At 39.4% G+C, this 14,262-nt stretch overlaps 1 protein-coding gene across 3 annotated transcripts in view; it reads right to left on the reverse strand.

Moving 5' to 3' along the window:
- The window catches only part of NDST2 (N-deacetylase and N-sulfotransferase 2), a 136,459-nt gene that overhangs the window by 89,575 nt on the left and 32,622 nt on the right, over window positions 1-14,262 (reverse strand). Inside the window, exon 1 of one of the 3 annotated variants that reach the window (XM_048311751.1) lies at window positions 3,592-3,848. The exons of the other annotated variants lie outside the window; for them this stretch is intronic. The gene's annotated coding sequence lies outside the window, so the exon portion shown is untranslated. Of the gene's footprint in view, window positions 1-3,591; window positions 3,849-14,262 lie in introns of those variants that run through there. 3 annotated transcript variants of the gene reach the window in all.

Here is a 14,262-nt window from a genome sequence, read left to right on the forward strand (position 1 = left end):
CACTCAAATACAAGGGGCATCTCTCATGTTGCACCCAAATTTGACTCCATCTCACAACAGTTTGCTCCTCCTGGTCTTCACAGTAAACTGACATCAACACTTATTCAGAAATCCAAGGTTAGAGAAAATAATATTTACATTAAAGAGATCAATCCCACTTCTTGTCATGCCTTCTGTGCTTTATTTTGTTTTACAGTTTTTCATTTTAATTTTGTGTTCCAAATTTGGATTATGGCAAGACAACAGGAACTTGAATTGCTATGCATAATACAAAGTAAACAAAATAAATTTAAAAGCCTCATCTCAGAGAGGCAAATGCTCTTAGATACCTTTAGATAACGCCAGCACCAACACTATGTGCCTGACGCTTATGCACAAAAAATGAGGCAGAAAATCAGTCTCAGACACTGACCAAGGTAGTTTTAATATGAGGTATGCCAAATGCAACATAGTGACTTGGACATGGATTACAGGAAAAAGCAAATGCATCAGTACCTGAAACTGTCACTTTTTCCCCAGTCAAAATCTCACAACTATTTAATAATTATTCAAGTGTCCCCTTCCTTGATGAGCACTAATACTGCACATCTGAGTCTTTTAGCTAGCAGCCACATGGTTTATGAAGCAGCCGCTCTGCCAGGTGAGGAGAAATGATAGCCTGTTGTGCTGACCTAGCACAGAAACACAATTCATCCAGCTGGAAATTGTTCTTATACAATCAGTGCTCTCAATAAACTAGAAAATAGTTTAGATACCTGATGATTTAGATTTTAACGTTCTTACTGTGGATATGGCCATCAAAATTCCCACTGCCTCTCATTCCTCACACACTTAATATGCCGATTTAATTATATGTCTGTAATTCAGTTTACATTTTATAGGAGGCAAAAGGTAAGGAGATTCCAGTAAATGACACTTGAGATAAGAGAATGAGTTACTGGAGAGCACGATGCTCATTCTTTGCATATGTACCAGCCTGTAATAAAGGGCTTCAAAATTCACTCAATCAGGACAAGCAGGAAGCCTTGGCAAAAGCTAAACTAAAATTAATTTTCCAGACTTTAAGGTTACAAAGGTAACTTGCAAAGTACAAATCACCAAAGACCTGTCTTTGTAAACCCATGGATGGACAGCTTCAATCTGCTGCTTGCTCAAGTTTTTTTTCCCAGCTGTTCTGAACACAGCTTTGCCTATCCTCACTGTCTGGGGCACTAGGCAGCAGGGACAGGAGTGGAGCTGAAGCAAATGAGGTCAGTTCCATGCTGCAATGCCCGGGAAAGCTCTGGACAGAAACACAAGCACTGATCACTAAGGAAAAGGTGAAATAAAACATCTAGCAAGAAGAAGGAGGTTTAGAGATGGATTGTTCTCCAGCTGCCCAAATCTAAATAGCAAGGGCAAGATAAAAAAATTACAAGCTCTGGCTACCATTCAGATATGAAAGGAGGAGAGGAAAAAGGAATCAAACAACTCTAAATCTAAAAAGAGTGGGACATGAGAATTTCTCCAAGAATAATTTAACCAAAGACCAGATGGAATGAAGCAGAGATATGGCCTAATTACAAGTTTATTAAGTCAGTCAAATTCTCCTCAGGGAAAACATAAAAATCAAAAGACCCCAATCAAGTAAAGGTTGATCTTGGTGATGGGAAGAGGCAGAATTTCAGAAGACAAAGTGATTTAAATACATCCATATTGAAAACTGGAAGATCTTTTTTCAGAGATTGAATCCTGTCAGTAATACTCAGAAAAATTTTTGACAATCTCTAAAATTATTAGCATAACAATCCTCACAGAATGTGAGAGAAAGATTCGGGATTTTATCTCAAGCAAACCTGTGAGATGCTAGGAGTATATTTTTTTCATAAAGAAGATAATACTGAATCAAAAAACTCCAGCAGGTTAACACAATAAATGGAAAAACCCATGTAACTTTGATGCTGATGCTGCTCACTCAAAATCACCATGTTAAAATAGATGCTCACTCTTTCCCCATCCCTTACACAAAGCTGAGTTCCTATCAGGAAGCTAATCCCAAACTACAATATCATTCTCTGTCCCAATGGACTCCCCCCCTTTTTTCCTCTCTGTAACACTTTCTCTCAACTCCACCTGACATGTGTGATGTATTTATAGTAGAAAGAAGCTGCTCTAGTGGTGTATTTTTGAAAATCTATTTTTTTCTGCAGTACCCCAGCCAACCAGGTTCAAACCAGGAAATCAAAGCCCTGCATATTATCATGTATTACCTTACATGACTGAAAGTCACAGGCAATCAAATCCTCTGTGTGCACATCCCTCTAGGAAATCCCAGGCTCTGGGAACAAAAATACTACTACAATCTCTACAATAAACTACTTAAGGAATTGGATGGTATATTCATATATTTATTTTGTATGTACTGACATACACACGCCTTTCTAATGCAGGAATTAAAAATTCCCTTCTAACACACCAGTGGCCAAACAGCTAACATGCTAGCATTTTGTAAGTGGCTTGCACAACAGGAAAAGCATTTGCACAGTAGGAAAATTCCAGCAGGGAGACAACAATCCAACAACAAACAGGACATAAAGCATCAAATGTAAAGTGAACTCTTGAGGAGCTAAGACAGATGCAAAAGCTGTTGGTGGTATTGTGGAAAGATGTATTGGTTAGCAAGTTCAGGAATACACAGAAGGTGTGGAAGTATTTATCAGTGCAAGGTGCTGAAAAGATGTATTGAAAGAAAGTTCACAGTCACTTATCAAGCACAATTGTTCAAAATCACCCAGGACAAATTTTCATATATGATCTCAAAAACATTGAAATGCCATCCACTAAGGTATCGCACCACTATTAATTCCTATGCTGGTACAGTCCTGACACAGTGTGTTTTAGCAGAGAACTCACAAAAATATTTTCTCTTCTCTCAACAATGATATGTTTGTGGAATGCTTCTACTTGGAAACAGTGCCAGAACTTAATTTTAATGTCATAACATCATCTTTTACTTCCAGATGCAAAATCCACACATCTATTAAACAATGCCAAGTATTCACTTCTCACAAACCACCATTATGTGATCATCAGTCAAAACAACCCCTCCTTTAAAAAGGACAGGCTTAAGCCTTTCAGTATAGGCTGAAGATTTTCCTGATATCCTCTAAAAACTACAGTTATCTTGCATGAAAAGTAATAAATAACAACAAAGAAATATTTTCTGTATAATTTTACAGAGCTATCATTTAAATTTTTCTGCTTTGCAGCTCCATTTCATGCACATCAACAAAATCGTATTTCAACCCTGGGCCTGCCAATATGCACAATTCCATGTATTTGTTATTAAAAGGTACCTTATTCAGAAATCTGTTTTGACAATGCACTACCGACGCCACATGTAGGCAGTCAGTGCATACAGGGACTGCTGGAATCCCACTAAACACAGAGTCTCCTGCTAACTTCAGCATCGCAGTCAGGAAACCACGCAAGTCAGACTGCAGCAAAGAAATGCTTTCACACACTTCTGGTGTGATGTGGACTTGGATAAAGAGGTATATATGAGAGGAACAGATTATGCCAGAGCATTTATTGTGTTCATTCATTCCTTACCTTTCCCTTTACATTGCAGAGGTTACATCACCCCTTGAAACAGTCATAAGCAGCAACAAATTTCACATATGAATCCTTTTTTCCCTGGGTGTTCTGGGGAAGCAAGAACATGCACTCAAGTGAGCATTCATGCCTCAGTCAGCCTGAGGACAAGGCTCTGCACCGAAGTCCTTAAGACCTTCTCACGGCTGCTGATTTCATCCACAAACTGAAAGAGCATCTCAGCAGGACACTGCCAGCCTTCTTTTCAGCTCCCACTCACTGATTGCCAGTCTCTGGCAAGTGAAATGTCAAGAACCAGGCAGGGGCGGTGTTTGGAGAAGGAGGGGTAAGAGATTCTCACCATCCATCAACCTCAAAACCTATTCAGCCGACAACTTGAATGGAATAGGCATTTCATTCTCCATGGTAACAAGAGATGGAAGGAGGCTGGAGAAAAAAAAGAGAGAGAGAGTACAGACCCGGGAAAATCTGACGTTGAAGACGCAGGAAAAGTTGCAAACTTTGCAACTTCTCTTTGCTGTGCAAGTTGCATGCAGAAGAGAGAAAAGCCCTTTCCTTGCCTGCACAGTCTGAGACAAGCTGTCCCATGCCATGATGAGGTGTCCTTTCTGTGAGCAATGTATTGATGTGGGGGAAGGAAATCCCTTATTCTGCACCAGTCCTACCCAGAGGAAAGACAAATGCCTTCTGAACACTGGAAATTTGGGAAAACTGCAGATTATTGCCCCCCAGAAAACAGCACTGTCTGAAAGGGAAAAGATACGATCATTCCCTGTACAGTACTTCTTGTCTACAGATCAAAGCCACTGATGCCGATTCAGTCTGTGCGCCAGCGCTGACCACAAACCGGAGTGGAGGATTAACATCGCTCTTTGTCTGCTTTGCATCTTACATGGAAGAAAATGCTTGTTACTTCTGTTATGCCAAACCACTCAGATGCACAGATAAAAACAAGGCATTTATTTATTCTTTTCCAAGGCACACCAAAATGAAGCATGGAAGCAGACAAACTTAAAATTCGGGCAGCACCTTTGCCAGTCTCAAGGGATCTCATGGTAAGTCAATTCTTATTAACATTTCAGGCCTGGTCATCTTCTGAACTTTTTTTCCTGCTATTTTACATTCATAACTTGAGCTGTCACAGCCAGAATGTGCACAACAGGGAAATTACATTTAGATTCATGCACGTTTGTGTTCCAAGCTGGCCCCATGCAGCTACTGAAAAGAGTCTCTGGCTAAAGCACTTACGCAAGATAACCCAACAAAGCACTGAAAAGCTCTGTAAATCCTGACTGCTGCCATCTTATTTTTTCTCAGTTCTTTACACTGATTCTTTCCTGAAGAACACATTTCAATCTCCCTCCCCCATGCAAACCCACAACCTCTCAATTTGGAGTTTGTTCTCACTTTTGTATTGTATATGGGACATGCTGGTGGTGTGGTACGTTTTTTATAACCTATATTATTATCTATACAATGAGCTTTTTGTTAAAGGTGACCTGCAGAGTTGTTTTGAGTTCTCCCAGTAGTCCTTACGTATCAACAAATATGTTTAAGATCATAGTTTTTAAAAAACTATGAATTTTTCTTCATTGTACTCATTTTAATTTTGGATAGGCAGCTTTCAATTTCTTACGTCTTTACCATCAATGACGTTGCAACCCATAAGACATGTTAATACACAACCCTGCCCACTGAATTTCAGCCTTTATCCACACCAATAATTTCAAAGCCATGTGAATACATTCTTGCTTTCAAAAATCACCTTCCTCCTCTGAAAAAATTTGTTTCATTTTCTCCTCTGTCTTCCAAGACTGACTCTTGGAAAAACCAAAAGGGGACCTCAGCAGGAACAATCCTACAGTCACTTGCTACTTGTTCTCCAACTTATCTTCTTGAGACAGTCTTTTCTTTAGGCAAAGGGGGGCATATTTACCTTTTGAAACGTAGTTCAGGTCCATGGCTTAGAACTATTTTCCCTTTTTCCTGAAGACTTTAACAAGAAAATGAGAAATGAGACTGCTCCATTCTCTCTCTCTCCCAGCTAAAGCCAACTAAAGTGGGAGTGACACACACCTCAGATGGAAGATGTCAGCCTCCTACAACTCTACATAAGCAAATAAATGCTGTTAAATGCACCCACATGATCGGATGAATTCAGTTCTTTTCAGCTAGTTTTGAAGGTATTTCAGAATTCCAAGGAGATATTTCCATCCCATTTAAAATATATTCATTCTACCCACATCTATTAAGATCAGGGCATTTATCATAAAAAGCTTTTTATATTCCTTTCATTGAACAATCTCAGAGTACTTTGTTATTTTGCTTTGTTACAGGAGCACATAAAGGAAAGAATGTATTTTTGCCAATCGCCACCAAGCAGAATCATCTTCTCTGCGCTTGCTGTTCACTGAGTTTCACCTTGATCCTCTTGAAGGCTTGAAAGCATTGTTGTTTATCTGCAGCTCAGGGAAGGGATTTTTTTTTTCTCTGAAGTTGATTCTAATGTACTTCAAAGAGTTGCCATCTATTAACATTATCCACTTGTCTTCCTATGATTCAAAAACTATACTCACAGAAACGAAGAGCTTTCCGAAATCTGTTCTAGCAGCATGCTTTAGGCAAGAAAGAAGACACCGACAATGCTACCAATATTCAGAAACGTGACAAAAACTAGTCCAAGAGCATAGAGTCATACCAACCACAGTGCCCACTGTGTGTTCTCTTTCAGCCACCAGAAGGGAAATGTTGATGTGTCTCAACAATGGCATACACAGAGACACACACCTTGGAAACAAATCTACTATGAATTGGCTAAAACTAGTATCTCAAAAGGCACCCTACTGAGAGGTACTGAAGGGAAGGGTGAAGCATGCCCACACAGAATCAAGGCCTTATCCACCTTCCAAAACAGAAGAATAAACAGTACAGTACAGCCAAGATTCAAAGGACTGCCCACCATGTATGCCTGCCAGGCAATAATAAAAGCTGAAGTACATCAATAGCTTCAGGCTAGCTGAGAATGAAGCTGACTTGAGTTCTGATCAAGTTTGGTGGTCTCCACACAGCTCTTGCATTACAAAAACTACCATCTCAACTGACAGTAATTTTACAGAGAAGTGAACCAGTGGTGAACTTCACTGGGACAGCACTGGCAGCAGCAGACACATCACAGCATCCTGAACTGCACCCGCTCAGGTAACAAATAGATCTGCTGCTGCCACTGCTGTGAGCCTAGAACTAAGTTCACCTTTTTCAAGTAGATGCCTGCTCTGAAAACTTTGCCATGCCTATCAAGAAAATTAACATGTGAAGTGACCTTACTGTAACACAGAATCACAGAATGGGTAAGGTTGGGAAGGGACCACAGTGGGTCATCTGGTCCAACTCAGCTGCACAGGCAGGGTCATTCCAGAGCACATTGCACAGGACTGCATCCAGATGGTTCTGAAATATCTCCAGTGAGGGAGACTCCACAGCCTCTCTGGGCAACCTGTTCCAGTGCACAATAACCTGCACAGTAAAGAAATTCTTCTTCATGCTCAAGTGGAACTTCCTGTGCATCAGTTTCTGCCTGTTGCCTCTCACGTCTATTGCCTGACACTACTGAGAAGAGCCTGGACCCATCCTTTCAACACCCTCCCTTCAGATACTTCCAGACATTGATGAGGTCCCCTCTCAGTGGTCTCTTCTGAAGGCTGAACAAGGTACAGCTGCCTTCTTCATAAGAGAGATGCTCCAGTCCCCTTATCCTCTATGTCACCCTCTGCTGGGCCTGCTCCAGGAGCTCCATATCTCTTCTGGTACTGAGGAGCCCAGAAGTGAGCACAGCACTCCAGATGTGGCCTCACTAGGGCTGGGTAGCGGGGCAGAATCATGTCCTTCGACCTACTGGCAATGCTCTTCCCAAGGCACCCCAGTACACCAGGTGCTATGACTTAGCAGCAGAATGCTTTCTACAGCTATTCCCTGAAATACCACATTAAAACAGGGAAACAAGCAATCCTGTTCTACAAAAAAAAAAAAAAAAAAAAAAAAAAAAAGCATTAAACCCTAGCAAATGTGTCACATTTTAAGTATTCATCCACTGACCAACACAGCCAAGACTAAGCCAGAATTTACAATGCCCCAGAGATTATGGCTTTAAAGGTGGTTTAATACATCAGAGAGACACTCCAGCCCCAGACTGCCTGACATGAGAAAATGGTGGAGACCAAATTCTTTCCTGTTCCCACTCCTAACCCTGAGGGAAGCTCAGTCACTCAGATCCACACATACTCACAGAGACTGATACTGTGCCATAAATTGACACAACAGCAAACATTCCTAGCAGGGACTGGCAGGGCAGCCACAAGTCACTCTTCACCAAGAGAATTTCTGGTCCTCAATGCCCTTCTATTTCATATAAGACAGTACTTTTCAGTCCCAGAATAATGACACCAGAAAAGGAAAAAGGGCATTTATCAAGTTGACAGGGCAAAAGACTCAAGTACAGTGTTTTAGTTCTGTTTGGTTGGTTGTTTGGGGTTTTTTGTTTGCTTTTTTGGGTTTGATATTTTGGTTTTTTTTGAAGAAGAAATTTTATTTCTGGGATTAAACAACACATTAACCATCTAATGAATAAACACCCATTTTGATTTCAGGTCAGAAAGCACTCACCATCACAGAAATAATTTATGTTGTTGTTAGCTTAACAGCTTTGAAGCTCCCTTGAATGTCAAAAGTTCATCTGCTGTGGGAAAGGAACATTTATTTTTTGGTGCAACATTGCCAATTTCACCCCATCTTAACAAAAGACAATTCCTAATAACTATGGCAAAAAAAGTACAAATTTACACTTATGAGCATATTGGAATAAAACTCATATTTTACCTGGTTGAAATGCAGCAGTGAGAAAAAACAAGCAAAAAAGACAGATACTCAAAGATTCAGAGGACAAAACAGTAAAAAAAATACTACACATGAATTTTTCAAACCATACATTAAAAAGATTTCTGGAAATAAAAAAGGCTAAAAAACATAATTGGATAGCACACAGAAATCATCCAGACCTCAAAAAATTCTGAGGACAGCACTTTGGAAAGCCAAAGCATCTTGATTTAAATTGACAACCATGGCTGAAGTATCTCTGAGCTATTCTCAATACAAGTGATTTCAAGGTAGGAATGAATATGGACAGAGTACACAGAGCTGGCCTGATGACACAATGTGTGTGTCATCAGTAAAAGAATACACCATCCACTGAATTACCAGTCATTTCCCACTGCAGACACACCACCCCAAAACAGGAGAGGGGGACTTCATGCTCGCAATTTTTTCAAAACGTATTTCTCTAGTAAGCAAAATTATACTAACCCAATAGTTTCCTATTTTCAAGTGTGCCACAAAATTAATCAAAGATAAGACTTTAATAAAAAGCCCTTCAAAAGAAACAGCATTATTCACCATAGAGGTGAAGATTGAAATTTTAACCTACTTGAGGGTAAATTTTTTTTAATTAGTGTTTTAAAAAGTTTTCATAAAATAGGAACTCTCCACTACTTTAGAAACAAAAAGAATAAATGCAAAATCCTTTGCATCACAGGAGTTTCATGTTACCTGAGAGACAAAGAGCAAACGACTGCAAGAGTCCTAACAATTTGTTTGGCTAATGCCATCTAAAACAGCACATAGTCACCTCAATCTGTTATCCAAGAACTTAAAATAGCAGTAAACGTTAATGACACATGGCAAGGTAAAAGCTATCAGCCAAGGAGGGAACAGCTTTTAGAAGAGCATTAAAGGTGTATACATTTTGAACTCTACAATTTTGTATCTGCAGGAAAGGTTTTCAGTATTCCACATGCAAACATTTTCATGCAAATAGATACGTTTTCCTCTAAACTAAAAGAGTTTGCAAGGGCACAATTAGCTTTTTCACCGAGTATAAATCAGACAGCTGGCTGTAATTGAAACCAGGAGCAAAAGACGTATAAGAAGAGATGCTTTCTTCCTTGCAGATGTTTTCCCAAGATTTAAGGGAAAGTTCTACTTCAAGAAATTAATATAATACTAGCTAAATCTACATGGTCTATGGCTTTAATAGGTACATTTACATATGAATAGCTAGTTTTGGTTTGGGGTTTTTTTTCTTTTCATTCCCAATTTCCTTTAAGATTTTGCCTATTTCATGTAAGATTAAAAGAGCTACAAAGATTCAGCAAGCCAAATTAAGCACACCATGATACCTCTGCAAATAAAGTTATCTTTCAACAAGCAGCAGAGGGGTCAACAGCAATGAATCAGCACTAACTACTATCACCAGGAGTGCAAAAAAAAAAAACACTACCCCTTCATTCCAAGGGGATTGGAAGAAGCTGTGAATTTAAACCTGTAAGTTTTACAGATGAAGAAATCAAATACGTTTCACATGGCAGAGGCATGTCTAAATGTCTGTTTCTGTCCACATTTCATAATGCTACTGAAATACATGTGATGTCCAATGTATCCTTGGGACACAGGACACTACTTAAGGCAAAACACTATGCAATGCCTTAAAACTCCATCAGTGTAAATAATACAAAAACAATGGGTTGGGGATTTTTTTGGGAGGGGAGCAGTGAAGGAGTGGAGATAACACCAACTAACCAATCTTTTTTTCCACTAAGCCAGCATTTCAACAATTTAAGTATCTATAAATGAACCTGTCTCTTAAGAAGAAACTGATTTAAACTTGTATCATTCTGCAAATAAGATGACATTAATTAGAACAGATGAGACAATTTTCTTTAGCCTTTCTGCTACAACTAACTTCTCCCATGATTTATTAATCACTTCCCTGTTTTACACAGTGATCCCAGCTGGTAAAAAACTGGGAAACTTCCCCTTTCTTCAGGTGAATGGAAAACCAGAATCAAACAGTTTTCAACAAGCTGACCAGAACACTTCAGATAAATATAAAGAATCATAAATTACATATTTTTATTCACTCCACTCCCAAGACACCACAATGATAGAAGAACCAGCTGAGGTACTAATGCAGCTGTGACCAAAGAGGCCTCAAGGCACAGATAACCAAGTAACTTGTGCAACTTAAAAAGCAACACAAACTCCCAGCTGCTGGCTTCTTCTCCCCCAGTGTAATAAGATGTAACACATATTCAGTTTAAAGTATGATACCATATTTTGGCTGGAAGGCATAAGAGATATGAATTTAACAATGTGTTAAATTGGAGTGTAGCACCTGTGTCTTACTGTCAGCCTGCTTGATTTCCCCAGGGCTGGAGGATGTGTCTGCCACCTGGAGATGGGCAACACAGCCTGACTTATTCTTTCTAGGCTCTTTCTAGAACTACCTGGGCACAAGGTCCCAAATCTGACCACAGATCCCAGGCACTGTGACAGGGTGGGCAGGAAAAGCACGCTGTAAATCACAGAATTGTTTGGTTGGAAAAGACCTTTAAGATGCAGCCCAACCATTAACCTGGCACTGTCAGGTGCACCTAAATCAAACCAAGTGGTAGACTTTGCAGTCCCTAAGTGCCATATCTACACATCTTTTAAATACCTCCGGGTATGGTGACTAAACCAGAATGCTAACCAATGCTTCACAGAAAAAAGTTACGTCTCTGAATGAAAATATTTGACATAATTTACAAGCATCTCCCACATTATCTCCTCTCACTTGCCTGTGCTGATATAAGAACAGTGGGCATACATCACATCTCAGGCAACTGCTTCAAGTGACTGCACGACAGGAAGAAGCATCAACACCAACTACAAAAGGGAACATTAGGGAAGCTTGTGTCTCCTACAAAACACTTTAAAAAAAACCCCTCTCTGTTGCAGCATGGACTCTAAACCAATGCCTATATTCTCTCAAGGTATATTACTTTCAAATGCAAACAATATGATATGTAATGAAAGGTAATAAAGCCTTGTTCCCAGAAAATAAGACAACTGACTGATTTTACCAAAGGAGAAAAGAAGGCTGAAGCTCTCACTAACGGCTTTGTGTCTGAATTTTAATGCTAAAAGCTTCCTGCACTTTGTTTATGAATTTGGGAGAAATTATGAAGCAGAAGTATGTTACACATTTTCTCACAGGCATGTTGACTTCTACCTTTCCTGTGAAGATAATCTGCACATTTCAGTTTTCTGCATTTCAAGATTTTATCATCTTTTGGAGCAGCAAGAAAGGAGATGTTGCTGAAAACACCTCATATTATCTAAGATTAACCTTGTGCTCACTGCCTCCCCACACAAATAAATGCCAAAATATCAAACCAAATCTTTCTTCTTTGACCTCCAAGTAAGTACTACTGCTTGAAAAAATATATTCTGTTACTGCTTGAAAAAATCAGCTGTATTCCCACCCCCTCAAACCATTCCTCTGTAAAACAGTTCATCTTAAAAATACAATGCTGTCACCTTCCTTTTTCAGGTTTCTGCCATTGCTGTCACTATGGAAACAATCGGAACATCAGATATGTCAGTAAGCATGATTTATAAAATACAAAAGCACCAAAAGTAGATATTCTACATAAAACCCAATCAAGACAAAATTCACATATTAGCAAGGAAACATTGACTTTAAAGGACTTTCAATTTCATATGAATTCCTAGGGCAATGCTGCAGTGAGCTATGGCCAAGGAGAGAGCTGCCAGTGCAGCATCATGCATGAAGTCACACAGCCAAAGGCTGCAACAAACCGCTAGGACAAAGGGTTGTAATCAACCCTTTTCCATCCATTTAAAACACAAAAATCCAACAGTAAAGAAAAGTCAGTATATCCCCAAAACATTACACCAACATAAGAAATATGGCAAGATGTACAGGTACTTGTTTCTCTGAGACTCAGAAATAAATTAAGGAAGACCCCTTCAGTTTGTTTTGCCTGTATCTCAATAGTGCATTCAGTCATCTTCCCCTCTGTTCAATTATCTTTGTTCACAGCCGCATCAGAAACAAAGGCAAAGCCAATTACTCATAGCTTCCCAACCAAAGATTTAAAGCAATTCTTAGAGAGACATCAGTTATACAACTTGGTTGGACAGCTATTCTGTTGAGTTGTAGCCTCAGCAGTGCAAAAGCAGAGTGCTTATTATCGCTGTAAGATAGGGTTCATCCAAACCCCGTATGTGCAGAAGATGCAGTTTTCCCTGCTCCCAAAGCTCAGCACATAACTTCACTTTGACACGTTGACTCAATTATAGCACTCGGGAGCCTCAAGAGAACAAACACAGGTTTTTGAGACACCTCCCTCTCTAACACACACACATTCTCCCTGTGCTTATTTAGAAGCTCATTGCCTTTTATCATCACACTATTCTCTCATATGTTACACTGATGCACCTACCCACTTCATGCTGCTGCTTTTCCTCACCTCTACTGTCTTGGAAAGTAAGCAACTACTGTACGTCAAATTCAGCTACTGAGGTTACAATACAGACAACAAAAGCAAGAGGGACCTCTTCTTATGACAAGATAAAACATTTCAGCTCAAGAAAAAAGAGCAAGAAAACAATTCAAACACAAGTTAGAGTCATAGAGAACTAGGAGAAGAGAGGAACAGACATGCAGCTGTAAACCACTTTTAAAACATTATGGATCCAAAAGAATAAATGCATACTTTTCTTAAAAACTACATGGCAAACAGTAAGCCCCAGGTGCCATTCCAGGTTGGGAAGACAATTTGCCAACTAGTCAGTGCTGCACAGCTGACCCTGAGACTGCTTACTGCCTTTGATGCTACATGCACATAGAGCAAATTCCCTTACATTCAGAGTCCCTTAAGTGGCTCAGTAAAAGAAATAGTCTAGAGTATTCTTGTCTTAAAAGCTCTGGTTTTGACTGGCTATCTTGAGGACAGTTGGAAATTTATCAGATTTTTCACTTTTTGACACAGGACCAGCCACCTAGGGCAGCAGTTCAGGTACTCCGAGATGGAGATAGTCCCTTCCTCACTTGAAACACATGTTTTTGATTTCTAACTTCCAAGACATGAGATTACATGCTTTGTCTGAGCTTTCCTGTATTAGACTGAAGAAGTCAGATCGAATGAATTCAGACAGCAACTGCAAGGAGAGAATGATTTGGAATTCTGAACTATCAAGAGGGCAAGGAAAAACAAAAGTTACAAATTATAGAACTGAGTGAAAAGGTAGAGCAGAGGACAAAGTAAGATGAATTTATTAAGTCTTTTGTGGGAGCCCCCCTTCTACAAAAAACTTCTTCTAGAAACAGTGAATTTTGATGCGCTATTTCCCTGTAGTTAATGATATTAGTTCACAAAATCAGGAAACTGTATGATAGTAAAGAGGACAATTCAGAGCTGGAGTTTATGTTGGCCAAATATTGGACAATTTGAAATAAGCCATTCCACCTTTTTGAAACGTTTCAATAAAAGCTAAATTCAAATATTCATAGAAACAAACAGTTTTTAGAAATCGACTCTCACATTGTAGTGTGTGAGTTTATATCTGTTTTCTATCTGGCTCTTTTTATTCCTCTTTTCCATCAGTCATGCATGCCTGTTAGGCTTTAAATTACCTGAAGTATTCAATATTTTTTTAAAGTTAGAATCATACTTATCTGGTACTGTGGTACTTCTCATTTGTGTATGTAGCTCTCTGCCCTTTCTTCTCCTGTATCCTTTCCTGGCCTTTAAAGTGACCACAAAACACTGC

The sequence above is a fragment of the Corvus hawaiiensis genome, chromosome 8 (assembly GCF_020740725.1).
Source record: "Corvus hawaiiensis isolate bCorHaw1 chromosome 8, bCorHaw1.pri.cur, whole genome shotgun sequence".
NCBI classification, from domain to species: domain Eukaryota; kingdom Metazoa; phylum Chordata; class Aves; order Passeriformes; family Corvidae; genus Corvus; species Corvus hawaiiensis.